The sequence below is a fragment of the Triturus cristatus genome, chromosome 2_1 (genome assembly GCF_964204655.1).
Source record: "Triturus cristatus chromosome 2_1, aTriCri1.1, whole genome shotgun sequence".
Classification (NCBI taxonomy): Eukaryota; Metazoa; Chordata; class Amphibia; order Caudata; family Salamandridae; genus Triturus; species Triturus cristatus.
In genome coordinates, this window is record NC_140581.1 from 260,003,009 (window position 1) to 260,030,413 (window position 27,405).

At 47.9% G+C, this 27,405-nt stretch overlaps 1 protein-coding gene across 2 annotated transcripts in view; it reads right to left on the reverse strand.

The window, feature by feature from the left end:
- LOC146864068 (prolactin receptor-like) overlaps nucleotides 1–27,405 on the reverse strand; it is a 620,035-nt gene that overhangs the window by 161,191 nt on the left and 431,439 nt on the right. Inside the window, exon 1 of one of the 2 annotated variants that reach the window (XM_085630991.1) lies at nucleotides 19,122–19,196. The exons of the other annotated variant lie outside the window; for it this stretch is intronic. The gene's annotated coding sequence lies outside the window, so the exon portion shown is untranslated. Of the gene's footprint in view, nucleotides 1–19,121; nucleotides 19,197–27,405 lie in introns of those variants that run through there. 2 annotated transcript variants of the gene reach the window in all.

Here is a 27,405-nt window from a genome sequence, read left to right on the forward strand (position 1 = left end):
ACATGCCCTGTAATAAGGAATTACTGCCCGGAGGTAGTTGTAATGGTACGAAGATGATAGGCAGACCTGGCCTGCTGAAGCCCCAGTGCTAGCTGTTGGATCCCTTTCCTCATCCAAATAAGAGGAAGGTGGGAAATGGATTTAGTGATTTGGCTATGTTAATGGCGAAGAAAAGTATTGCCACATTGTGGAAATCTGCTAAAGCCCTGCCCAACTCACACAATGGATCAGCACAGAACAATATTAGGCAGAAGTTGAATCGCTTAGGGTAGACTACTGTAGGGGTAGAGGTAGGAGATTGACCTGAGGTTGTGGAGTCCTTTAAAGATGCAAGCAGATTGGGGAGAGGAGTTGGCTTAATGGCTAGGGCGGTCGACCTCGAATCTGGGGCACCGGGTTCCAGTCCCGGCAATGACGCTGAACATCTTGTGATTCTGGACAAATCACTTAATCTTCCCGTGCCTAACAAAAATGAATGTGTCATGTAACGCATCTGGTGCTATGTAAAGTGCTCTGATACCCAATACCTTCGAGTCAAGTTTGTGCTATATAAAACTCTGTAAAAAAAAAAAAAACACGAGACACCATGAGAACTTAGACGTGCAAGCTGTGGAGAGCATAACTGGATATCCAAAAGGTGTCACTTGTGATACCTAACGGCCCAAATGGTACAATTCTGTTATCCCTGTATAAGAGCCAGTCTCTAATTTCTTTATAATCAATGACGCACCCAGCTGCTGATTATATTGAAAAGACACCAGAATTCGACAATTATAAGTTATTGCAGTTGAGTTCTGACATCACAAAGCCTGGTGCCATAGGCAGCAGCAGAGGCGAAAGTCACGTCAGGTCACAGAGCATAATTGAAGCAGCTGTTTAAAGCAATGAGAACAGAATATTGCCTTTCATTCTCTTGCTCTATTTTTTAGCTTAAAATGACAAGCAGCGAGAAAACTTTTATTTTTTGCACTCCTTAAATATTTTGCGAAAAGTTAGAATCTTCTTGCATGTTTCTACACCTTTTGAGCTAGTGCAACTTTTATTTTTTTCAACTGACATATTGAACTATATGTCAGATTGCCACAAATAACTAATAGGTTTTTAGTGTGTTTTAATTTTTCACTACAGTTATTTTGATTCTTCATGTTTGCAAACCTGCACGCTCTTTCATGTGAAACGGCTACGCACGAAGGTTTTCAGTTGTTTTCCAAGGAGATTATGGTGTGACCATGTATTATTTCGGATAAAGTATCCCCTGGCATACATTATAACGATATTGCAAGTCACCTTGGAGTGCCATACTGTATAAGAGAACTCTACCTTTTGGCCTTGTTCCCATATATGGTCATTGAACTCCTCAGTGACTTGCAATATCCTTTTAATGCACAGCAGGGGGTAGTTTATCCCTTATATATCACATAAAGGACAGGCAGAGGTGGCCCCTGACTTTGCCTCCTGTCCCCCTCCACCTCACACGTCTCAGACCAATCCGGAATCCGCTCTGGGTATTTCAGGAGAACTGTCTCAGCCTGGGTGTCTGTCAATATCTTCTTATTAGCATGCAGTGGGAATTCTGTAATGAGCCTGTATATGCACCACCACCTCAATGGTTATTTTGTTGCCAGTTTAAATGTTATCTAAGTAATCCATGGTCTGACATCTGAGCTATATCCTGTATATAAGATGAGTAAGACTGATGAACACTGAGTCCTTGAGTTGATGTTCTTAACTACTATTCTTAAAATCTAAAAACATATCAAATGATTTTTTTCAAATAAAACTGCTCAACTGTAATTCAGGCTCCCTTTAACTGACTACATCTTATGCCCTGCTGACACCCTCTATATTATACAAGACTAGGTGATGTTTCATCACAAGAGACCAGGTACAAGTCATACAGCAAAGAACACTGCAAATAGACCAAGGGAACATTACAAACACACACATAGTTCAAGATGAATAATATGGGATAACAGCACAGAGTACAATAAATTGACATATTATGCAGAAGACAGGTAGCATATACCCTCACATAATTTAGAGAGGAAATTGATAAAGGAAGGAGGCAATATATTAAAGTCTAAAATTAGTAGGAGAAGGTCATAATGAGAACTGATCTTGAGAGCGAAAGGCAGTGGTCACACTGACAAACAGTAAGGCCCAGGTTGGAAATACCATTCAACAAGTATTTGCAATGCAATCGGTCCCGCCTTTGGTACATTATATGTATTTAGCTATGCAGCACATTAGCCTGGGTGCTGAAACATCTACTGTTCTTTAACATGGAGTGAAAGTAAGCACCAAACTGCATGACACGCCGGGTATGGGAACACATGGAGAGAGAGATTTCTTTTCAGTGGGAAATGGTTTAGTCCAAAGCTCTGTTTGTAATATAAAATCAGGGCCTTTGGCGGACATATCACTAAAAATACAAGATTTGAAAGAAATATTATTGTCTACGGGTGCTCGCGGAAGACAATTTCTATGGACTGGAATCTAGAGAACGCTAAAGTGATTCTGGTATTTTACTGACCTCTGCTGGTCGTTTTCTATCGAGAAAGTTAAATAGAGGCAGTTGCCAGAAAAATAGAAAAAAAAGTCCCTCAGCAGAAAGCAATTCTGGTATTTTACTGACATCTGTTGGTCGCTTTCTATCAAGACAGTTAAATAGAGGCAGTTGAACAGAAAATAAAAGTCCCTAAGCGGAAGCAGACAAGTCCTAGGGTTGATCTCCACATCCCACAAAGCACATACACATATAAGTATATTGTAAAGTATATGCTAAAGTATATACAAGGGGTCTCGAATGCTCGACCTAAAAAGGAGAAGTTTAAGAGCCCTCTTGAATAAAAAACGTTAAACAGTTGTGCAGTGAGGGATAGGGAAGCTCAAAATTCTTGTAGTACAACAAGAGAAAGATTGTCCCATGGTATATTGCTTGAAAGGTAGGAATACCGGAAGGATTGAATCAGTACTGCATAGAGACCATTGATCTCAAGAGATTTTCAGCTTTTTGCCCAAGGTCAGATGGCTGATAGTGTTAATGTCTTAACGAGAAATGCGTGCAGTTTTGAAAATTGATCTAGCATCAATGGAAATGCATTGAAGAGCTAATAGAATGGGGTGATGTCAATTTATTTGCTTCCAGTGACAAAACAAGCCACCTCACTCATGAGTACCTCAGTGGAACTAAGTGCACCTTTATAAGGAAAATTAAAAGGAAGTTGCCATTTTCATGTCTGGAGAGAATGGATTACTGTCTTGTGAAATTGCTCTGGAATAACACGTCTGATTCCTCACAACAGTCCAATTCGGAAACTTCAGAATTTTTCTCACAGCTATTTTAAATCTGCATAGGTGTGCCATAAACTGAACAGAAGGAGGACAATAAACATATGGCCGCAGAAGATAACATTGAAACGATCTATAAACTTTCACCTATCCATGAGAGAAACAAATGCTGCCAATTTACATTTCAGAATAATTTGAAAGTTACTCTGTTCAAGGGTGGTCACAGACAGAAGACAAGCCTAGTATGAAAGCTAGATCCATTTTCCAGACATGTTTTCAAGGTAACCAGGACGTTTCAACACTAAGTCGTCTCCCTGGGGCCTCTTTTTTTGCAATTAAGTTATGTTGTGCTTAAAAAGAATAGTTTTGGTCAGGATATTACATCCTGCTACCACACTCCCTCTGTCTCTGACAACCCATGACTCTACGGATATGGACAAAGGTGATCAACATTCTTTTTAAACCACACCAGGCTTCAAATTTAACAAATAAGATAGTGGGGGAGGATTTAAATACGGGCTTTAATTATTTAGAGACAACAGGCTAGAGCACACTTTGAATTTAAGGACAGACAACGCTTGTTTTGGGATATTGTGGCTGTAAATGGCTTGCTTATCGTCCTGCAAAAGAAGGGATGGGAAAAGACTAAGGTAGTCCACCATTACCAGAATTGTTGATCCAAGGGAGTCTCTAGATATTTCTGGAGCTACTTCTATACATAAAAACTAATCATTACAAAGACTTGTGAGGGCGATACAATTTTGTAGTATGTATCGTGCACTATATTACTGATGGAGGTTTTTATATATAGTCTAGAGTTTGAAAATGTTACCAGCGGAAAGTGCTTACAAAGGTTATATTTTCACAGTTGTGTGTCTGTGAACGTGACAATGAAGACTGCAAGGTTGATTTCTACAGCTTTAGGCTTCGTATTGTTAGCAACTGTTCAGACATGGAGGTAGAGTATACATGTTGAAGAACTCTTTCTTTTTTTTTTCCAAAACCTTTATTCAGCAGTTAACAGCATCACACAGCAGATTGCCTACATCCACCTCGGGCCGGCAGCGCATCATAATGAGCAGAGGAATAAAGATGTACACAACGAAATGCCGACAACCCGAAAGGGCAGGCCGCGTTACAGTATACATGGGTTTTGCATTTTAAGAGAGCAAAGATAGTGCTACCCAACAGTCAACCTTAACAGAACAACCCATTCCAAACCAGCTTCACAGTAAGGAAAGAAATAGTCCAGTAATTAAATAACGCAGAGCGAGCCAGGCAGCAGCTGGGTCAATGGGCCCCAGTCGTAACTTCGGAATCGTTACCATACATATCACAACAATGTTAGGAGCAACTCGTTAAGCAACCTTCCTGACACGCCAGTATCGCAGCCGGACGCTCAAGCACTCCGCCCGCTCCAGCACTCATCCAGCCGTTGCAGGCGACCAGACACTGGGAGGCCACAAGAGCGGCGGGCAGTCTCACCAACCCAGGATGCCAACAAAAAGTCCCCATGTTCCACAGTCAGCAGCCAATTCCCATGGGCCTCCAAGGTCGCCTGCACCCCCTCTGCACGCTACGCAGAGTCTAATCCAGTCGGGGAGGGAGGGGTCGCCTCATCAGGCAGCAATGGATTCGTCAGCAAGTACGCCTTCAAGGGGTCCCATATATCCCGGGGTCGGGAACCAGTCGGGAGGAGGTCAGAGTAAAGGGTGAGCTTATCTTGCCAAAGGATCATTGTTACTAGCCAGTCTTTGAATTTAGGTGCCCTCCCCCTGCCCCATCTACAGGCCACCCTCCATTTGGCAACTAGAAAGCACAGCGAGGCAAATTTCCTACGCAACACTGGGAGGGGTTCAGTGTACCCCAAAACTCCCATCAGCGGAGTCGGCGGGAGTGAGGTGTCTAGCATTTTCCCTACTGCCTCAAAAACCTGAACCCAGTAAAGCTGAAGGGTCGGGCAGCTCCAGGCCAAATGCAGCATGTCAGCACAATCCGCCCAACACCTATCACATCTAGCATCCTCCCGTAGCCCAAATCTGTGCAGTCTAGCCAGGGTATAATAGTACCTTTGCAAAAACATGAAATGCGTGATACGCAACCTGCCACTAGCAGACACCCTCTCCGTTTGCGTACAGCAGTAGTGCCATTCCCGGTCCGTGATGTCCTGTCCTAATTCGCTAGCCCATCTAGCCCGAGCAGTGCCATGCGAGGCGCCAAGTTCGGCGTACATAGACCAGTATAAAATAGACACCAAATGGGAGGCAGTTTTCGCTCCCAGCAGGGCATGTAACTGGGGTAGCATCGGCGGTTCATGTGGGTAATCCGGCGTACAGGACCGAATCCCCTCCCGCAGACGGGCATAGATGAAGGTCTCCATCCCAGTCGGGGGGGGGGGGCTCAGCACATAGCTGTTGGAGGGTAGCGAATCTTCCATCCCTGTAGATATCTCCCCACGTGTGGGTCCCCCGCATACGCTGGAACCGTTTAAAAATACCCTCTTGGAGGAGGGTCAGTTGGGGGTGAAACGCCAATGGCAGGCGGGGGGAGTAGATCATTGGGGCCTGCATCTTACGCGCAATCCAGTTCCACGCTTGTACCGTGCAGTCTACAGTCGTGGGGTCCCGGTCGCGCCGTCTGTAGCAAAAGCGCTCCTTCCAGCGGAACAGGCTCCACAAGCCAGTGCTCAGTAGCCACATGGGCCGTATATTTCGGGCCGCGGAACCAGTAGTGCGCATAATGCGCTTGCGCACAGATGTAATAGAGTTCAAAATTAGGGAGCTCGAGGCCTCCCTGCGCATAGGGGCTGGCTAGCGTCTCCCAGCTAATCCGTGGTTGTTTACCACCCCAGACAAGGCGTAGGAGCTCAGTTTTCAACGTGGCGAAAAAGGTTCGACCCGGGTGGTAGGGGATATTCAGGAAGTAGTAGAGAAACTTAGGCAACACGGTCATCTTAACCAGGGAGATTCTGTCGACAATGGCAGAGCTACCCACCGCGTTATGGAATCACGTAATGCGTCAATGGCTCGGCCATAATTATCGCGGATCAGCTCCTCTCGCTCCAGGGCGACATTTACCCCCAGGTACCGAACAGAGGACCCGCACCATTCCAAGGGGAAATCAACCGCAAAGGGAACGGCCGCCAGAGTAAGAGGCAGGATCTGTGATTTCGCCCAGTTGATGTGTATGCCAGACAGGCCACCAAAGCGCACACATTCTCGGAGGAGCGGGTTGAGGTTATTGATCGGATCTTTCACGTACAGGGTAACATCGTCCGCATACAGTGAAATCAGGATGGGACGCAAGAGGCATCTGATGGCCTTCTCCTGATGGTGCTGGCGCACCCTGGCCGCCAGCGGCTCCATCGCAAAGGCGAACAGCAGCGGCGATAAAGGGCACCCCTGTCTGGTGCCCCGCGACAGCGATATCTCCTGAGAAGTATCACCGTTAATCTGCACACGGGCCACAGGGTCAGTGTAAAGCAGTTTAAGCAAGGCGGAGAAACCAACCGGGATTCCCATACAGTGAAGCACCGCGTGCAGGTAGTCCCACTCCACCGAATCGAATGCCTTAGTGGCATCCAAAAAGATAGCCGCCAGCGGCAGTTACGGGGCCACCTGTTGGATAATCGAAAAGAGAGTACGAAGGTTGTGGGATGTGGAGCGTCCGGGGATTAATCCCGCCTGATCCGGCAGGATGAGTTTATCCATCAGGAGGTTCAGTCGGTTAGCTATCATTTTAGTGAGAATTTTACTATCCACGTTTATGAGGGACAGCGGCCGATAAGAGTCACATTTGTGAGCTGGTTTCCCCGGCTTCAGTATGGACAGGATGAGGGCTTCTCTCATTGTGGGCGGCAGCGTCTGCGCCTCCCGCGCCTCTGCATAAACTTCCCGAAGAATGGGGGCCAGTTGATCTATGAACAGCTTGTAAAAATTGCTCGGCAGCCCATCCGGTCCAGGCGCTTTCCCTGACCGAAGCTGGAGTACCGCCTCTCTAAGTTCCTCATCCGTGAAGGGGACACATAGGAACTCACGCTGGTTATCCGCCAGGTATCCCAGCGTGATCTCTCCAAAGAACTGCGGGAAATCCGCCATATTCGTCCCCTTCGAGCGATAAAGCTCCGCATAAAAGTCAGTGAAGGTCTGCAGGATCTTAGCGCTATCTGTCTGGTAATTACCTTCGCCGTCCTCCACCTCTATTATGTAGTTAGCATATCGAGGCTGTCTGATGCTTTGTGCTAGGGCCTTCCCAGGCCTCCCCCCCCTCTCCGTATCGACGCGCCTGGGCGTACTTTCCTTTAAACCTAGCCTCTCTATCCGCTGTGTCCATGTATTCCTGCAATAGCTCTCTCATCTTGGCCCTGCCCTCTCCGTTTCCCCTCCGCCAAATATCTGCTTCAAGATCCTTAAGCTCCCGATGCAGCCGTCCGCGGATGTCGCGAAGCACGCCAAAACTTTTGGCCATGCATACCCCACGTATGGTAACTTTGAATGCCTCCCATAGCGTGCCCACGCGTTCGACCGATCCCCTGTTCCGTTCAAAGAAGTCTGCAATTGCCTCCCCCAGTTCAGCTCTAAAGACCTCATCAAGCAGCGCCTCCGGGGCGAGTCTCCAGCCTCTGAGGCTGGTAGTCAAGGTCGGAACGTCCACCGCCAGGCACACCGGGGCATGGTCAGACAGTGTTCGAGCAAAGTGATGTATAGTCCGCACCCAAGAGCACATTCCACTAGACCCAAGCCAATAATCCAGTCTCGACCAAGACTCATGCATTGTGGAGTTAAACGTTCCCTCCCGCTTTCCGTAGTGCCTGTGTCTCCACAAGTCCACCAACCCGCCGCCCTCCAGCAGTCCCCTTAATGCGTCCTGGCTTTTCGTATAGTGGTGGAGCAGGTGCGACGAGCGGTCCAGCACCGGGTCACACACTGTGTTAAAGTCGCCCGCCCAGAGTATGTGAGTGGCTCGCACTGCAAGTATCTGCCCCCATAGTGCATTCAGGATGTCCGGGTTGTCAACGTTGGGGCCATAATAGCTGACAATTACCACTCACCTGGTCGCTCCACATCATGCAGAACCGGCCCTCCCCATCGCTCCGCACACCAGCGCATCTAAAGGGGGTGCCTCTCTTAACCAAAATGGCCGTACCTCGCGCGTAGGTTGAGTAAGCAGAAAACACCCTATCGGACGCCCATCTACTACCAAAGGTGGGTGAACTTCGAGGGTCAGTGTGAGTTTCCTGTAGCGCCACTATACTAACATCGTGGCGGTCAAGGTAAGAAAGTATCTGCCGTTTCTTCCTGGGATCCCGCAACCCCCGCACATTCCATGATAAAAGCTTCAAGCTGTTGCGCCGGTCGCCCTCCATTTTCGTAAAGCAAGGCATAGGAGGAGCGCCAGTGTCATCCCAGCGCGCACCACGCCGGCCCCCAGAGTTGTGTAGCATGTCGTCGCACTAGTTGCTATAGTGTAGTGTGGCAACATTGTGTGAAGTACGGTCAAGTCTATCTCCACCGCCTACCGCTCTCTCTTCTCCGTGAAGCCGTCTCACAACCCACCCACCCCCCTTTCCCACCCACAACGGTGCCCCAAATGCGCTGGCATCCCTGCCCCCCCCACTTCTCCCCCCCCTTCCCATCAAACCAAAGAAAAAACCCAGAACAATAAAATATAAACAATCACTAGACCTTGTCTAACCCTTAACTCTTGAGTACAGGGGACCACCCGCAGTGGGGCGCCAGAGTGCCTCTGAAGCCCTCGTGTCCCACCATATAGTAGGACTCTCTGCGTCCGCCCCAGGTACGCTGGTATGGCGGGGGATTAGAGTCGAGGGTGCCTTCCCCAATGAAGCAGACCCCTTCAAGCCCAGTGTAGGCAAACAGTCAGGCTAATTAAACATGTGCATGCGCAGCGCACCCTATGCTGTTCCAGGGGGGACCCCAGGTCAACATCATTAAAAAAATGTCTGTTAAAACATCACTTAAGGTACGTTTCTGTCGACGACAGCTCAAGCACAGGGCCCACCCTGTTCAGGCAAGTGTCTAGCGGCCCAGCGTTTTCTCCAACATCGTTCACATCTCGCAGCGTCGGCTCCGCCTCAAGGCACCACGGAAGCGCCCCTTCTCCAAGCATTATTGTCGTGTGTCGGAGACGGTCTTCGCAGAGTCTTCAGGAAGTCCTCTGCCTGCTGCGGGTTTGTGCAAATTATTGTGCGGTCCCTGTGTCGTATCCTCAATTTGGCCAGGTATAGCAAAGCATAATCGACGTTCGCCTGGCGCAGTTTCTGCTTCACCGCTAAGTATTTCCTGCGAGCCTCTTGGACCGCCAGGGTAAAATCTGGATAAATGGAGAACGGGTTGCCTTCGTGTTGCAGGTTCAGGATATCTCTCGCCCTGCGCAGGGCCACATCTCGGTCTCTATAATTGAGCAATCTTGCCACTATAGGCCTCGGAGGTGCCCCAGCCGGAGACCGCGGGCCCAACGCCCTGTGCGCCCTTTCCACTATCATATGCGTCGAGAAGGATTCAGCCCCCAACGAGGACATGAGCAATTTCTCCACGTAGTCCTCCATCCTCCCCGTGGCCGTGGACTCCGGTATGCCCACCAGGCGTATGTTATTTCGAAGGCTGCGCGCCTCCAAATCCTCGCTTTTTGCCGCAATCACCTTCAGTAATTTATCCATCTGAGCCATTTGTCGCGCCATCTCCGTGGAGCTGTCTTCAGTAGCGGAGATTCTTTTTTCTGCCTCCTTTATCTGCTCATCGTGCTTGTCCACCTTCAGCACTAGGAAGTCCAGCCGGGTGTTCATGGTGTCCATTTTCCCCGAGAGGGCATTGAGGCTCTGTTGCATAGTGATAAGCATGGTTTTCAGTTCGTCACTGGGGGCGGTCTCAGGGGCGGCCGACGGCCCCGCGGCCAGCCCCCCGTGTCTTCGGTAACAGGACGCGTGGACGATTTTTTCTGGTCAAAAGGGAGCTTGGACTGGCGGGCCTCCGCTTTCCCCATTGCGATAGTCTCTCAAGCTTCTCGTGCAGGGACGGGCCTCGGTCTGCGGCGGCAAATATCTCGTTCGCCTTCCCTGCACCAAGCGGCGTCGTCCTCTGGGCTATCCGGATATTCCAAGGGTGAGGGGGCCATGTCCCATACAGCAGATAGTTCTCAAGCAACGCACGGATCCAGGCCCATCAGCGCGCCGCAGGCCTGACAGGCATCTGGCTCGCCAGCCGTCTTCTCAACATGCGCCCGAGCCCGCACGGCGCCCCGAGCTGTATGGGGCCTCTCGCCTGCACGCCAGAGCTCCAAGGCCGTAAGTCCCATGAGGAGGGGGACGGGCGTACAGACTCACCCCCTCGCACAACGCCGTAATCTCCCCGGTACCTTCAGAGTTTGCCGTCCGGTGCTCCGTGTTCAAGCCGCGCCGTCCCAGCGTTCCGCCCCGGTCCCAGCGGCCACCCGGGGCAGCCACGCACCGGTCACCGCACTGGCAGCGCCCTCGTCACCGTACGGAGCTCTCAGCGCCGCATCATCACTGCAGCCGGTTTGTCGCGGAGCTCTCTCCCTCTCGCCTGTCGGGTCCACGTCCTGCAATGCCCCGGGCGGCCACGCCAAGCCTCGGCAAACGAAGACGCCAGTACACAAGGCACTCACAGGGGTCTCGCCAGCATATCTTCGCCAGTAGCCATCAGCACCCGTATCACTCTACAGCAGGCGCATCCTCCGCGGGCAATGTCGCAGGCAAATGCAGCCGATTGGCCTTCAGCCTCGTGGCCGCACCGGCCTCAATTAGCTCGTTCCGCCGCAGTGGCTCTCCGTCAGCGAGGCACTCTTCTCCCGCAAGGCAGGTCTGGGCTCAATATCTCCGCAGAAAACGATCACAGCGCCGCCAGATTTTCAGCGAGTCGTCTGTCTCCCTAGGGGTTCACTTTCCCTTTGAAGAACCGTTGAAGAACTATTATTGAATTTTTAAAGTGTGGTGTTATTCTTTGAGACTTGGGTCAATGTGACCCCAACAGATTGGCCTTATTTTTACTGACTACTGTTGCAAAGTGACCCCTATTTGAGTGGTTACTCCTAGTTTGTAAGTTTATTTGTGACTCACCAATTCCTTCTAAAATCTAATACGGGTACAGAGCTATACAATGCCCAGTGTATGTGCTTTGACCCCAAAAACAAAGATGAAATTGGCTTAAAACCCACATTTGGTATATTTAATTTTACTATAAGGCCACAGTATATGATTCAAAAACGACACCTATGGCATGTAAAATTACATATCATGTGTGGACTGAAGTAGTATAGTGTGGCATCCACTTTCTGACTCTGAAAACATAACACAGGCTTCCAGTGAAACCAGGTCCCCTGCAACCTCAAATGTTTCAAGAAAGAGCTGTAATAATGCACTCTTTTACATGCCTAAATACCTGCTTCTAAGAGGTAATTAGTCAAACCTAAAATGACCTTATCAGCCATAAGGTAGGGTGCATAATGCCTAGAAGTGGTATATGTCTTATTTAATGTTGGCATATACCTATAGTGAATGAAATCCCCAAAAGCTATTTTACTCTATTGGCTTTAGCTCTTCTCATCGGAAATACTGGTAAAGCAGATTAAATCACTATTTCTGCATTTTCCTCTAGGAAACAGTCACAGAAACAGTTCAAGAACTTTTCCTAACTGTTTTTAAAACTCCAACTTTTTGGTAGGCAAATGTTTTCTATCTGGTTGGGAAATATAACTTTCAGAAACGTTAGATCTACTTGCTTGAGCCACTGTAGTCTAATTAGTCTTAGTCTGCAGCTACTGGCTAGCCCTGCCTGTAATGAGGTGTGAAATTCCTTCCAGGAGTCACACAATAGGCCACTTTGATTGACAGGTTGATGTGAATGGGCAATGATGATCCATCTGAGCTCAGCAGAATATTCAGGGTTGGGATCCTACTCCCGTTGGCACAACACTATTAAATCCTACATAACAGTGCTGCAGAGGCAGCAGTAAAACATTTGCACCTTTGAAACAATCAATCAGTCCGAGATCACAATCCCTGTGCACTCACTGTCTAGTTATTGATAGACACGTGTCAGCTGTGCTTTTCTACAAGTCTTTCTCATTTTATATTGTGGTTCAAACTGGAATTTAGGATTAGATATTGGAGAACAGTACTAATTTCCATAGTACACTCCATTACAATCCCCAGCTCTCAAAGCCCAAATTTAGTGTGGCTTTAGACTTTAGCGATCTTGTATTTGCCTTACCACACTTCATTTTGGGCCTGTTTGAAGCAAGACAAACAGTAACCAGTGAAAACGTAGGCAGGCCAGGGCCTGGGCACATTTACTCCATTGGTCAGACAGGGACTAGAGGTGTCTTAGAGTGTCCCTTACCAACAGGCTGGTAAACCTTACACAGCTGCACCCTCGCACAGCCTTCCTCAGAACACCGCTGGACTTCGAAGGATACCAGGCGGACCGAGCCGGCTGTACTTAGCAGCTGTGACTTGTGAGAAGGACCTGAGTGGACCCCTTTCCACTTGAAATCAATGGACAGAAAGAGCTCAAAGATCATAAGGCTGACCCTCTCAGTGGCTCCTTGAACATAAAAAAGCTGAACATGTTATTTTGGAGAGAATTGCAGTGGACCAGTGGCAACTGGTTTAGGACTGGACATTAATGTTGACATCTGCCTCACACCCTGGAGGTCTCTAAATGCCTTCCCCTTTTTTGCTGTAGTTGTTTGGGCCACAGAAGAAAGCCTAGAAACTTTGGAAAGCTCTTCCTCCAGAGCTTTATTGGAACCCGCAGGAAAACAAATCTGACCGGCAGTTCCATAGAGGCAGATAGGACTTCATATTCGTCCTGAGTGGAGATCTCAGTACCTCTGGAAAAAAGACTGAGTCACATTTTTCTGTGAGAAATCTCAAAAGGTCAAGAGCGCCAGCAGATCAACCTACTTCAGGTATCTGGCCTTCGGTTCCATGGTAGCAGCTACAGTTTCAGCTGTGTCCTGAGTGGAAAGGTTTTTTCTTCTCAAAGCATGACATAGTCCCATACCGCATTGGGAGTTAAAAGAAATATCAACATTTTTCTTCATAAAAGTAAAAAGGTCCCTTTCTGAACTTTTTTAAAGTTCAACCAGGAACACTGCATTTGGGGTATCCTTACCCGGCCGACATATCATTCTGCCTGAAATTGCACTTTAGTCCAGGTCTCCTGTTAACATTGACTTCCTCTGGGCGCTTTATTTGTCTTGGTGCTTTTTCTCTTTAATTCTTGAAAAAATGATATCTCCGGTTCCCATTATTGAGTCTTTGTTGTTATGGAGTTTTATTGGGTGTGACTTTCTCTACTGTTAAAGCACTGCTCAGATACTTAACACATTGCCTTTGATTTAAGCCTGACTGCTTTGTGTCATATTATCTGGGTTTGAGTGCAGGTTTATTACATTTGTGTGACATCTAGCAGGTGGTGACCTTATCCTTTCAGGTGGACACTTGTCCACCCTAAATAATAATCCACTTAATTATAACTACCATAAATCAATGCTGGCTGCTGAACTTTAAAAAAGATATAGTGTAAATGTATTTATTTATGTATTTAAAGAGTTTTATATAGCGCAGACAAGACCACAGGGGGTATCAGAGCGCTTCACAGAAAGGTAGTTACAAGGGTACAAGAAATTTAAATGACATTAGCACAGGAAGGACCGGAAAAGGACAATATCTGTCACAACAGTAGAACATTTCAAAAGGAGGCAAGAGTAAGAGAGCGAACCCTAGGATGAGACTGGAGGACTGACCAAAGAATTCTTTCAGCATATCTCTTTGACTTTCTTAATAAGGGAGCAATAGTAAATACCTTGGCTACAGTACAAATGGTAAGTGAAACAAACCAGCAGAAAAAGCCCCTGGGGCATGAAGTGAGGTATGTAGTATTCTATCCTATAGAGGAAATCTGACAATAGACATGGAAGCTCAATAACAGCTAGTTTTATAGGGACTATAGGGATAGTTCTGCAACCACAAAATCGTTCAGAGGTATCAGAACAAACAATAACATTAGTGGCCAATATTTAGCTAAACGCCCATGGGGCCTACATGCAATTCAGATAAAGGGTGTAACTTTTTAAGCTTAGTCTCATCTTTTCCACATGCATAAACTGTCTTTCTTCACTTATCCCTTTCTCTTCCCACCCTGCTCCTCCCACTGAGATTATTTGTCATGTAAATTATCTGAACAACTACCTGGGAAGGGTACAAAAGTTATCTCCACAGAGATCCTACAAGCTCCACACCTCCAGCTTCAGAGCCAACCCTCAGGTTAGATACATCTTACAGGGCCAAGCATTAGAGCTTGGTTCTCCCAATCTTGCAGGTTCATGCCTCTGACAAAATCTGCATATGATACCACAAACAGGCCACCCTAGGTCAAGACAAAGGAAAGAGAAGTTATAGGAGTATAAGGGGAGATTCCCTTTTATAGTATTAATTCCCTCACCCACAGTGGCTTAACGAAAGTTAAGGGGGCCCCCCTGCAAGGTACCTGGAGGGGCCCCACTCCGGATTTAAACCGGAGTTCTCAGGCTTGAGTACCTTGCTGAGGGGGCCCCCCTGCACTGTGGGGGCTGTGTTATGCGCCTGCTCACCCACCCGAGGGTGGCATGCTTCATCATAGGGAACCTCCTCGCACTGCGAACCTGGTCACAGTGCGGGCTTCAACCCCCCTCACAGAGAGGGAGGAGATCAGGGATGTTTTAGTTGTGTAGACCAGAGGTCCACTACAAAAGGGAGTTGAGGAAATATAAAAGCGCACTGAAGGACGCTAAAAAGATTTTCTTTAACGACAGGATTGAGAGAGCAAGCAATTCTTCTGGAGAATCGTTTAAAATCTTCAAGGAACTTCTGAAAGCCCCGGTCCCTCCAGTGTTGCATGATAATCCCAAAGAAAAATGTGAGGAACTGGCCAGCTTCTTCCATTCAAAAATAGAGAAAATCTTATCCTCCTTACCCATTATTCCTCAAAGCCATGAACCGGTTACTAGCCTCACAAGTCTCTCGATTGAGCTAGCATCTTTAGGCCCCTTCTCGGAAGAGGAGGTGATAAAAGTCCTGTTGGAGATGAAGAGTGGCTCCCCGAGTGACCCAGTTCCCATAAAACATCTTAAGCTCGTGGCTAACACCTTGTCAACTCCTCTGACTGATCTCTTGAACCTTTCACTCGCTCAGGGCACAGTGCCCCAGAGATGGAAAAAGGCTGTGGTGAAAGCCCTATTGAAAAAACCAGGACTGGATTCATCCAATTTGACCAACTTCAGGCCAATTTCACTTCTGCCTGGATTTTCTAAAATTGCAGAGAAGTTGGTCAACCGTCAGCTCTCTCACCACCTTGAGTCTAACCACCTGCTAGGAGATTCCCAGACTGGTTTCCGCCCCGGCCATGGAACAGACACTGCCTTGCTGGCAGTAGTGGAGGAGGCAAGGAGCACTCTAGATACAGGAGGGTCAGTGGCAGTGATCCTCCTGGACTTGAGTGCTGCCTTTGACACCGTGAGTCATCAGGTGCTCCTCCAACGTCTGTCAGAGGTAGGTGTCTCAGGGACGGCCCTGAAATGGTTGGGATCTTTTCTTTCAGACCGTTTCTACCAAGTCTGGGAAGGGTCAGAGCAATCTGCCCTAACCCCTCTTCGATGTGGAGTCCCGCAGGGCTCATCGCTGAGCCCTACCCTATTTAATATATATATGACTCCACTTGAAAGAGTGGTCGCCCCTTCAGGGGTGTAGATCGTCAGTTACGCTGATGATACTCAGCTGGTGGTGGGCCTCACTCAGCTGGCGGAACAACCTGAGGTGTTACACGACTGCCTTGCCAATGTTTATCGTTGGATGTCTATCTCCGCCCTAAAGCTTAATGGAGGTAAAACCGAGCTGATGCTCCTGGGCAATTCCAGCCCCTCCATTATTGCGAGCTGCTGGCCCCGGTCTCTTGGTGACCCACCATCTCCCAAGAAGGAGATCAAGTCCTTGGGAGTATGGTTGGAAGAAGACCTGTCCTTCAGGACTCATGCCAGGAAGACCGCAGGGGTTTGCTTTGGTTTACTGAGATCAGCCCGAAAGGTGCTACCTCTGCTTCCTGATCCAGCAAGGAAGCTGTTGATACGTGGCCTGATTCTATCGAGGCTCGATTATGGGAATGCGCTGTTTCTCGGTGCTCCTGAAGCGACCTTCAAAACCCTCCAACAGGTGCAAAACGCAGCTGCGAGAGTCCTTATGGATGTTCCCAGAAGGCAGTCTGCTGCTCCGGCCCTCAAAGCGCTTCACTGGCTCCCCGTGAAGGAGCGGGTGAAATTTAAAGCGCTATGTACAACCCACAAAATTTTACATGGCAAAGGCCCCCCCATCCTTGCTAACATGGCCCGTCCTTACAAACCCCCACGTCTGCTGCGCTCGGACCAAAAACACCTTTTGCAGTTAGCGAGAGTAAGAAGAGCTCGTTCTGGGGGCAGGCGTTTCTCTGTGCAAGTGGCCTCTCTTTGGAACTCTCTGCCCCTCAAGATTCGCTCAGAGCCCAAGATCCTACCATTCAGGAAACTTCTTAAGACCCACTTGTTTCCATAGTAGTGATTAGCTGAGTCTCTCCTTCGGGTCTGTTGCGCCGGGATGCCTCCGGGTAAGCTGAGCGCATTATAAATTTCATATTATTATTATTATTATACTAAAACCTTATGATGAGCCGGAAGTTGAGGGAGAGTGTGAGAAAATGTGCTAGTGAAGTAAAACTAACTCCCTGGTTTGCTGAAAACAATTTTACTGGTACACCCAGGTGTCAGGATTAAAAGTGGTTACACTGCCATGCCCGGAGAATTCAGCCTAGCATGGTTTGTGATCATAGGGACGACAAAAACGTACTTAGGAGTGTAATTGTGTTGCTTTCCATGCTTGTCATTTAATGCAATCTTTGATTTATAGGAACATCGCTGAACATCAGCTAACCACGACTGACGTCCCTTCTGCCAGTCCTCGCATCCTTCAGACACCAACCTGAGTTGGTCTGGTGTCCCACATCTTTTCACATATTTCTCATTAGGTCCTGAAAAAGCCACAGCACCTCCACGGAGGGCACTATGGCTGAAACATGTCGACCCTATGATCACAAACAACCATGCTAGGTTGAATTCTCCGGGCATGGCAGTGTAACCACTTTTAATCCTGACCCCTGGGTGTACCAGTGAAATTGTTTTCAGCATACCAGGGAGTTAGTTTTACTTCACTAGCACATTTTCTCACACTCTCCCTCAACACCCGGCTCGTCATAAGGTTTTAGTATACCTCTGATCATACACAACTAAACATCCCTGTTCTCCTCCCTCTTAGTTGAGGGGGTTGTAGCCCGTACTGCGACCAGGTTCGGAGTGTGAGGAGGTTCCCTATGATGAAGCATGCCACCGTCGGGTGGGTGAGGGAATTTGTCCTATAAAAGGGAATCTCCCCCCTTAAACTCCTATCACTTCTCTTTCCTTTGTCTTGCCTCAGGGTGGCCTGTTTGTGGTATTATATCATTGGAGGGCAGCTGCCCCCTGCTGGTCGTTAAACCTCCTCTGGCCTTCTATGTGGACATGTAAAATCTGTATATGGCATTCAGGTTATAAAAAGCTGATAATAGTATGAAATGCATCCACGTGAGTTTTAAATTAACCAAGCACAGCAAGGAAATATCACCCTGGACTATGGAAAGTATCCTATAATATCAGAAATGCATGTCCCCAAATCTGAATCTTTCTGTACTGTTCAGGGAAAATGGTGCCGCTGCCCTTATGGAAGGTGAGCTGTTATTCCTGTGACTTTTTGTCTAGTACTCACAAACACTCTGTGCATGCGCCCGGGTGACTGCAGCAGAGTGTGTCCTTCATCCATAAAAGAGCACTGCGATTATGAACGGAAGAAACATTGTTGATCTGACATCAGTTGTGGCCATCACCTTAGTTGCTACTCCCACACGTCGTTCATCAATTGTCATTATATTCCCTTTTTCATCCACTCTTCTCTTGAAAACAGCAACAGCACATGGTCTGCGGTGGCGTCATAAGTAGGTTTAAAATGTGCAGTGTTTTGCTATTTTGTTTTCACAGCTTGCCACTAAAAATCACCTCCCCATTAGAGAAACTTCAATTAAATCTGAATCAAAAAAGAAAAACAACTATAAGCGGTCTTGTGCATCGTGTAGCCGAGCGGTGCGCCTCTCTTGCTGTCAGATTGTCTGTAGGGGGAGCTGGGGCAACTGGCCTTTGCCACCGACCACTCCACTAGAACCAGCGCCTTGAAGCTCCTAGCAACTCTAGCGAGTAACCCCGCCCATTCAAAAAGCCACCCAGCCAGAGTAACCTATACATGCTATTTCTGAAACCCTCTTCCCTTTAATGCAGAACAACCTCCTCTAATTCTGAAAACAGCTAAAATACTCACTTCCATCTCCACCGGATCTGTCGACTCAAAAAAATAAAAAATACCCCCACAACACAGACCATTCCATCCCCAGGCACCTGAACAGCTCCCCACTTCACTGAGGATTAGGGCTGTCCAACATAAGTCCCATGAGGCTGAATCAACATCAGTTCTTTAGGCTAACTCAAACCATTGATGATGTAAATAATTTCCATTTAGATCAACTGCATGCACATTTTTTTTTTTACATAAATAGCCAGAAATTTACAATTTTATCCGGCCCTCCTGGACCTGCCCTGGACAGCACGCATTAGATGAATGTAACTATTTTTTCGTGCCTACCGTGTAACTCTGACCCACGTGGTGTCGCCTCCTGGTGGTAGCATCGCTACATAAAACTCACCTGCATAAATAAATGGAAGAGCCGGCGTTCTCCCTTTAACCGGGTGTATCCTGTTTGTGTTTGTTCCTGCATCGCTCTGCTGGTTTTACTGCGAGCACAGGGTGTCCTAACCGGGGCTCCGAGGCATGCAGTGGTTGCCAGTGTCAGAAACAGCCTGCTAATGATTAACTCATGATGCTGGTGTTTCTGTAATGGAGCCCGGATTTAAAAGCTCTGTTTTGCACAAGGAATTAAGTCATGGTTCACCCACACCGCTTCCAGATGGAAGATGTACGTACACATGGGGTACCGTGGTGTGACTCGTCAATGCTCACTCGTCACCCTTAAATGTGGTGAGGGGTCCCGTCCTCTCCACCCCCATCGACTCCCTAGGTGTGCCTGCTTACCTATCTCCACTAAGTTGAGAAATCTAAAGACCGGGAAAGGACACAGGAACGTGGCTTTCAATGGTGCAGCAGGCGCAGCGGCACCGGGGTGCACTGTTGTGAGGGGCACTCTGAACTCTATTTATTGACGTTTTTACTATCCAGCAAGAAGGTCTGGGAAGCCATTTTCCTTACTTGCATTTAGGGCCAGCTTTAGGCATGGGTAAGCAGGGCCCGCACCCTCCTAATTTCAGAAGGGCGCACTGAAATTACTTCGAAATATGCTTTTAATTCTTCCAGCAGAAGGAAGTGTGGAGATGCCGGGGCTCCAAGAAGGGGTGACAAAGCCTCATTAACATGCAAATAGTCTTTTAAAGACCTGTGAAGTGCTCGGGTGCGACTGTGTGTGTTACGCCCGGGAAGCTGTCTCAGCCCGGGCTGCCACACAAGAGAAAGGGGGGCTGAAGCCATGGGCGTCCGCAGAAATTTTTCCAGGGGGGGGCGAACCTGGCAAATGAAGGGGCGTGGCTAATGTTAATCAATGGGGGCGGGGCTAAATGGCAGACAATCAGGATCGGGTAATGTTCAGGCCAACCTGAGAAAAACAAGCATTGGCATAGCCAATAGGTCTCGCCTTTGGGACCTTATGACTGACTCACTGACTGAAGAACTTATATAGCTCACTTTTGCCGAGGCGTCTTGGCGCTGGGTAAGTATGATGCCGGCAGTATAAGTTTTTAGTTCTGCAGCAGGTCCCAAAGGCAAGACCAATTGGCTATGCCAATGCTTGTTGTTATATCTGGGCATGTTGAGAGGCTAGGGGACTGGGTCTCGATGTCTGGTTGGGAGCACAGCAATGACCTACTCAATTTGAATGCATAGGTAATACAACCGGAGGGGTGAAATGAAAGGTTCGCTACCAGGAATAACAGGAAGGTAGAAAGTTAGGCTGGTTAGAAAGATAAGGAGGGGTAGAGACAGGCATGGTGTTGAGGGGAGAAACAGATGCATGCTAGGAGAGCGCTGTGAGGGAGTGAGGCGAAATGGGAAGAGGCACTGAAAGGTGGGTCGGGTAAAGACCGTAGTAAGGCAAACAGAAGGGTAGCGAGGGGTGAAGGGTAGACAAAGAAGTGAGGTGTAGAAGAAAAAGATTCAGGAGCAGCGACAGGTAAATCAAAGCTGGAGAGGGGAGAATAACGCAGTCGTAGAACGTGAGGGGGCCAGGTAGAGAGAGGGAGAGGTGTGTCATAGACATGTAGAGACAGCTGAGGAAGAGGGAATAATAAAGACTGAGGTAGACAGGTGAGGTAGAGGGGTGCGTTGATATAATGGAAGTGCAGAGATGTGCCACAGATGTTACTGAAGAGGAAAAGAAGTAGAGATATTGAGAAAGATGTAAGGCACTAAAAGAAGTAAGGGGGTGAACAGAGGTAGAACGAGTGGAAGGGGAGAGAACACGTAGAAGATGAATGGCAGGGTAAAATGAGCGATCAGGCAGTGAGTGTGAGGAGTGGGATACAGAGGCATATGTGGCAGTGAGCGTGATGTGCGGGGTACAGAGGGATATGTTGTGGCAGTGTGCACAAGGTGCGGGGTACAGAGGGATATGTTGTGGCAGTGCGCACAAGGTGCGGGGTACAGAGGGATATGTTGTGGCAGTTAGCGCAAGGTGTGGGGTACAGAGGGATATGTTGTGGCAGTTAGCGCGAGGTGTGGGGTACAGAGGGATATAAGGCAGTAAGCGCGGGCAGGGCCGGCTTAAGCGCTCGTGGCGCCCAGTGCGACAATGCTTTTTGGCACCCCCAATGACCACCTCCACTACAGGTTCTTCATAACCATCCTTTCACAGCGCCCCTCAAGCCTCCGTAACCATTCAGTCTCAGGTGCATTTAATTCATTTTATAGCGCCGCTCCTATCCGTGTAAGGTGTCAGAACACTTTACATTACACAGATTACATAGAGACAAACAATCATAAGTGTGTAAACAGTGCATAGGAAATGTTACATAAGAGAGAGGACAAGAAGGTGTAGGAGTCACAGGTCATCCGTACAGGTAGGCAGGATAGTTTAAGAGGGCTTGGCCAGGAGAATCAGAAACCTAGAATTTAAAACCTAGCACCATGGATGGGGGGTTCCCTTTATTAATAAGAATTGATTTCTACCCAAATTAACCCATTTTGCCACATTAGGATAATGAAAAGCTGGGGGGAAATCATAACGCTCTAGCCCATACCCTACAGTTTGCATGCATCTTTGATAACAGTTACTTGCTCACTGTTCCACATTAGGATTTTAACTCCTAAAGAGTTATCAACAATATGGTCTCTCGGACAAAAGTGTGACCCACTGACCTATTTACATTACATTATACGCACTTTGTGAGCTGCACGTTCTTTGCAGCAAGCATAGTAACCCTCTGCGCTACCTTAGGATGAGTAGAAACTTCCATTACACAAAACTTCGATCTCTCCCTCTCTAAGAAGTGCATTAATCACTGCAGTCATTTAGACATTTTTATTGGTGGCTGAAAATTTCTAGGAGTCCAGGAAAGAAGCAGGTGCTTTTAAAATCATATTAGCGCCCCCTACACAAAGTCAGCACCCGGGGCGGTGGCACCGGTCGCACCGCCCTAGAGCCGGCCCTGAGCGCGGGGAGTGGGGTACAGGGGGATATGAGGCAGTGGAGAGTGGGGTGCAGGGGGATAGGAGGCAGTGAAACACAGGGTCAGCATGTCCTGCCAGACATGATAGGGTGCATACTGGCAGATAGATATGTTATTGACACGAGTCTGTGTACGTTTTGGTGGGATCTGAAATCTGGGCTATGGCGCAACCTCAATTTTTGACTTGGGAGAATAATGCATCGACCCCCCCAGAACTTCATTCAGAAGACCTCTTGCTCTCAAGCTACACTGTGTTAAAAGCAGTGCTTAATTTGAGCCGGTGCTTTCCGGTGCTCAGCACCGGAACTTATTTCACAGGGCCGGGGCTATGATTTCTGAACCTGCAGGTGGTCGTCTCAATATTAATTATTCCATTCCAAAATATAAAGTATAACATACCTTGCCATGGTGACTGGCTGGTATGTGTTCACAGGCAGGCATACACCGGTTCAGGCAGGCATGATTGTGTATCACCACGTTAGTGATGATGTCATCACACCTGTCACGAATTCAAGAAGTCATCGTCAAAAAAGGGCTTGCGTTCGATTCCCCGAGTCTGTTGCACCCTGCCATTGCCTGAGCCTCCCATTGGCTAATTGTAGGTGGGGGCTAGCTCATGACGGATTTCAGGCAAGGAAGCTCCGAGAGCTCATTTGGAACTTGGGAGTGAGGTCGCGAGGAAGAATAAACTAAATTAAGTGTGCATTTTCAAATTGCTTCGTGACCAGAGTGGTATAGATGGCAGCCCTACATTGCTGCTATCCGCAATGTGCTCAATACGGCTGTGGCCGAGCACAACTTTTGTGCGCCATGGAGTCACCTGTTTGTGCGCTGCCCCCCAGCATGCTAATTGTTCAGCGCGTGAGTCCAGCAGGCGCCACAGCCATACACACCGGCATTGGCAGCATTACGGTCGGGGTCAATGCTTGTGCTGTAGCAGTCAGGGTCACAGCAAGCTCAGCATTGGATGCCGATGCCGTTGTTACCCCTGGACCTACTAATTGCAGGAGGCACTAGCAGTGACCTAACCTGCTGTGCTGGAGCAGCCGCCTGTTCCGCAATGCACCGATTAATATGTGCAAAAAAGCATTTTATTTTGGTGTGCATTTCTTTTTTTTGCACTCGTGTCGTGTCGGTTTAGATAAAGAATTAAAATACATGTCACCTTGCCCTTCTTTAGGAATGACAAAATAGCAGGGACATGTACAGGCTAGAGACAGGGCTGAGAGCACTAGTAAAGATGAGAGAGAGCAAGAGCAAAGAGGGGAAAGAAACAAGGAGAAGAGAGGGATAAAACACAGCAGAGTAGAAGAAAAGGAGGAGAGCAAATCAGATACAGAGAGAAAGAGAAGGCAGACATGGTGCGCAGCAGACCGTGATAGAAGGGAGAAGATAGATTGAAAGGATGTAGAGGACAGGACATGGCAGAGAGAAAAAAAGAGCAGAGAAAGGATAAAACGGAGATACAGCTAATCACTGCTAGATAGTGAAAGTAAAGAGCCAAGATCGAGGGGAGAGAAAGCAGAATATGGATAAAAAGGAAGATGAAAACGGGCATGGGTAGAATGCATAAGGAATAGAGGGCAAATCAGAAATACAGGGAAGTAGGTAACACACCAGGTGTGACAAAGACGATAGAAAATGATTAGAGAGGTGAGAGGATAGACTCTTAGAGAAAAGACCTATGGGACAAACATCAGAGCATGGTTAGAAGATAGACTGAGGCAGTGCTAGTGTTGAAGGTGGGGCACACCAGAGATAGAAGTGGGCTATGGCCTCCTTGGAAACATTTTCGGCACCGACACTTCTGCTTTTGCAAATTAAGCACTGGTTAAAAGGAGGTCTTTGTGTCCAGACCTAACCACTCGTGCTTGTGGCGCGCAGCTCAAACTGGCCATTGTCATTCTGTTTGTGATAATCAGCCACAGACAGCATGACAATGGGCAGGAGGGGCTGCGAGGAGGAGTGCGAGGCGCCCGATCAGGGAGTTGAGGCCTCTGGCAGGGAACAGCTCTGCTCCCTGCAGGGCCCGTAATTACGGACAAAAGGCGTCCGTAAATGCATGGATGGCCGCAAGGGGGGCAAGGAGGAGCACTCCAGGGGGGGGGGGGGGGCAAGCGCCCCTCCTTGCCCCCCCTGCGGACGCCCATGGCTGAAGCCCTTTGAGCCCAATGGGCGTTGTGCGCCTGGTTTCATTCATCCTTTAAAAACAAAAGTGTAGGCTGTACACAACGTCCACTGAACATCATGATTCCTGTGCAAATCGTTAGACCTCTTAGCCGGAGTCGTCACTTATAAGCCCCACCCCTATGTTTGTGTTTCTTCAGCGCTGCAGGTTTTGAATCTGCCCTCCCTCCTCTTGAAGTAGAACATGTCTTTCTTTTTACAAAGACGCTCTTAAGCAAATTGCAGCTAGGACTCTGCATCTTAAATTGTTATTTTTATCAGAGAGCGAGAGAGAGAGAGACAGAGATAGTGAGGGAGAGATACCCACATGTGTTATCGCCCCCAGAAAGATGAATGAATGAGTTGACCATGCTGTGGGTTGAAGCAACGGTGCTTAACTTAGTGAGCTATCTTACATATATTCTTAAGTTTTAACCAGAGGCACTAGAATTATGTAATTCTGTGGACATGGCTTTTTCCGAATAAATATAGATTGGCAGCATGTGCCACATAAGCCATCATCTGCTGCACAATCTGCAGCTTTTTACAAAAAAAAAAAGTTTCTAGATCAAACGGATCAAAAGGTATTAAAAAAATGCGGTGACGTCCATTTGCAAAGGTTGACTGATCATCTCTAAGTTGGTTATTGCTGTATTTGGGTGTTGAACTAGCACTAATGAGGTGAAACCTTTGCACAGGCAGTGTTAATGTGTGAAAATGCAGAAGTAGTGAAATAATACTATCAGAAAATGTGCTACATTCCGCCGCCTTTTTTGCTGTATAATTTAGTCACGCCTGACGCATACATACTCTGGTCCAACCCTGCAACATAATTCCAGTTTTAACACAGGCTTACCCACGTGGATGCTCTCTTTAGCATGGACCAAACAGATATTTATGTACAATGTAAGTCTTTTTAAAGGACTTCTAGAAACTGATCTGATTTAATAAATAGAAATTTAGATAGGGGCACCCATAGGTTTTGAGAGTTACTGGTGAGGGCTCCTGCCTACCGAAAGATTGGGGGGCTGTCCACTGCGGAGAGCAGAGGAGGTGGAGCAGGCAGGGCGCTAAATTCGCCCATGGCACTATTTTAGCAAAGGCCGGCCCTGTTTGGACTTGGTCCCAGTGCATCCCTTCTACACCGCTGATGCCCAACTGAGGTCCGCTAGATGGTGAGAGCCACATGGGTGCACCTTACAGCAGGGTGACCACCTCACAGCATGTCATCGCAGCAGTTTCCCTTAGGTAGTCATATAAAAGCACAGAAATAGCAACCATGTCTGCGATAACCTAGAACAAAATGGTCACCCTAGGTCTGGTGACCACAGCCAGCTTCTTAAGGATGCCCCTCTTCCATAGGGAACCGCCAAGCAGCCACAGGCCCTGCTGTTTAGCAAGACCTCTGAAATAATCAAACTGAATTCTGACCTTTTGAATCTAAATATAGCTTTAGCTTCTGCTGGCTTCAGAAGCTGCAAGCTGGCTGTTTGTGCCTGTCAGCAACCAACGCTTATTAACGGCCCTTGTGTGTGTGTCTGTTTTTATTTTTACAAAGGTTGTTTATAAACATATAATGGCTTGTCTTTAGTCGAAGGTCAAATCGAAGTTCAAGTGATGCCACTCTCTGTACTGTCAAGAAGGAGAAAACATGCAATGTCCCATCCGCTGTCCGTATGATTTGGCGAATTGACCGCTTAGACAATGGATATCAGTAACACTACGGAATCTTGAGTAATACAAGCCACAGATTTATGTTTCGCTTTAACGACTCTAATAACATGAGCACTACAATTGAGTGGTAGGTTAACAGATGACTTCATATCACTAGAGCTGTGAGGTGGTCAGTGCATTCTGGAAGTTCTAGCCTTGTTTCAATTCAACTTTCCTGATGCAGGCTAAAACGATGATATATACGTATAATAAACTCAGAGGGGGCAGTTCCTCAAGTAAGGGAAAGGAGAGGCCCTAATAAATCCAACAGCAGGTCCGAACAGTCGAATCGTGGGGTATCCGAATGATCACATCAAAGTGCCCTCACACACCTTATTTTATTTTATTTGAAAAGTTTTATATAGCGCTGGCTAGACCCGGAGGTATCAGAGCGCTTTACATTTTGTTTTTTCTCAAGAGTTTTATATAGTGCGAACTTGACCCGAATCCAATCGGGTATCAGAGCGCTTTACATAGCACCAGTTACGTTACATGAGGACACACATTCATTTTTTTTAGGCACAGGGAGATTAAGTGATTTGCCCAGAATCACTGGATGTTCAGCGTCATTACCGAGACTCGAACCCAGTTCCCCAGGTCTGAGGTCGAGCGCCCTCTCCCCAGAACATTGTTTCAGAACATAGTTACACATTTACATCAGTTGCTGGAGCAATGTTTACATCAGTTACAAAAGCATAGCATAGGCACAAGGATAAACAAAGCAGGCAGGGGGAGAGAGATTGAGGGGTGAGAGGAAAGGAATAGGGGAGGTAGAACAAAGAATGAAGGAGGGAAGAGGTGGGGGAGGGGGGTAGGAGACACAGCGTGGAGACGAAGAAGTAACTGTGTCTGACGTTCGGCTGGGTAGGTGACGGCTCCCAGCGGTAAATGGATCAGTCCCAGTCCTCCGTTATGTGAGATTCCCTTGTCGCGGTAGACTCTCTCAGCGGGGTTTCTGAGACTCCAGGGCATAAATGCTGTATCCCTCCACAACAAGGGGAGAGGAGTGCTTTGGCCACGGGCACACTCTGAAGGATGAAGGAGGGAAGAGGTGGAGGAGGGGGTAGGGAACCCAGGGGAAATACAGTGTCCAACATCGGCCTGGGTAGGAGCTGGCTCCCAGCGGTAAGGGGATCTTTCCCAGTCCTCCGCTCTGTGTGACTCCCTTGGCGCTGTGGACTCTCCCAGCGGGGTCTCTTAGACTCCAGGGCATAAATGCTGGATCCATCCCCAACAAGGGGAGTAGGAGTGCTTTGGACAAGGGCACACTTATGGAGGCCGTTTTAGGGACAGTCGAGCTGGAAGAGAGAACCCTCACTGTAGAAGGAGAGATGCGAGCTGGGTCATTGGAGAAAACGGTGCAGCTGTTGGCAGGTT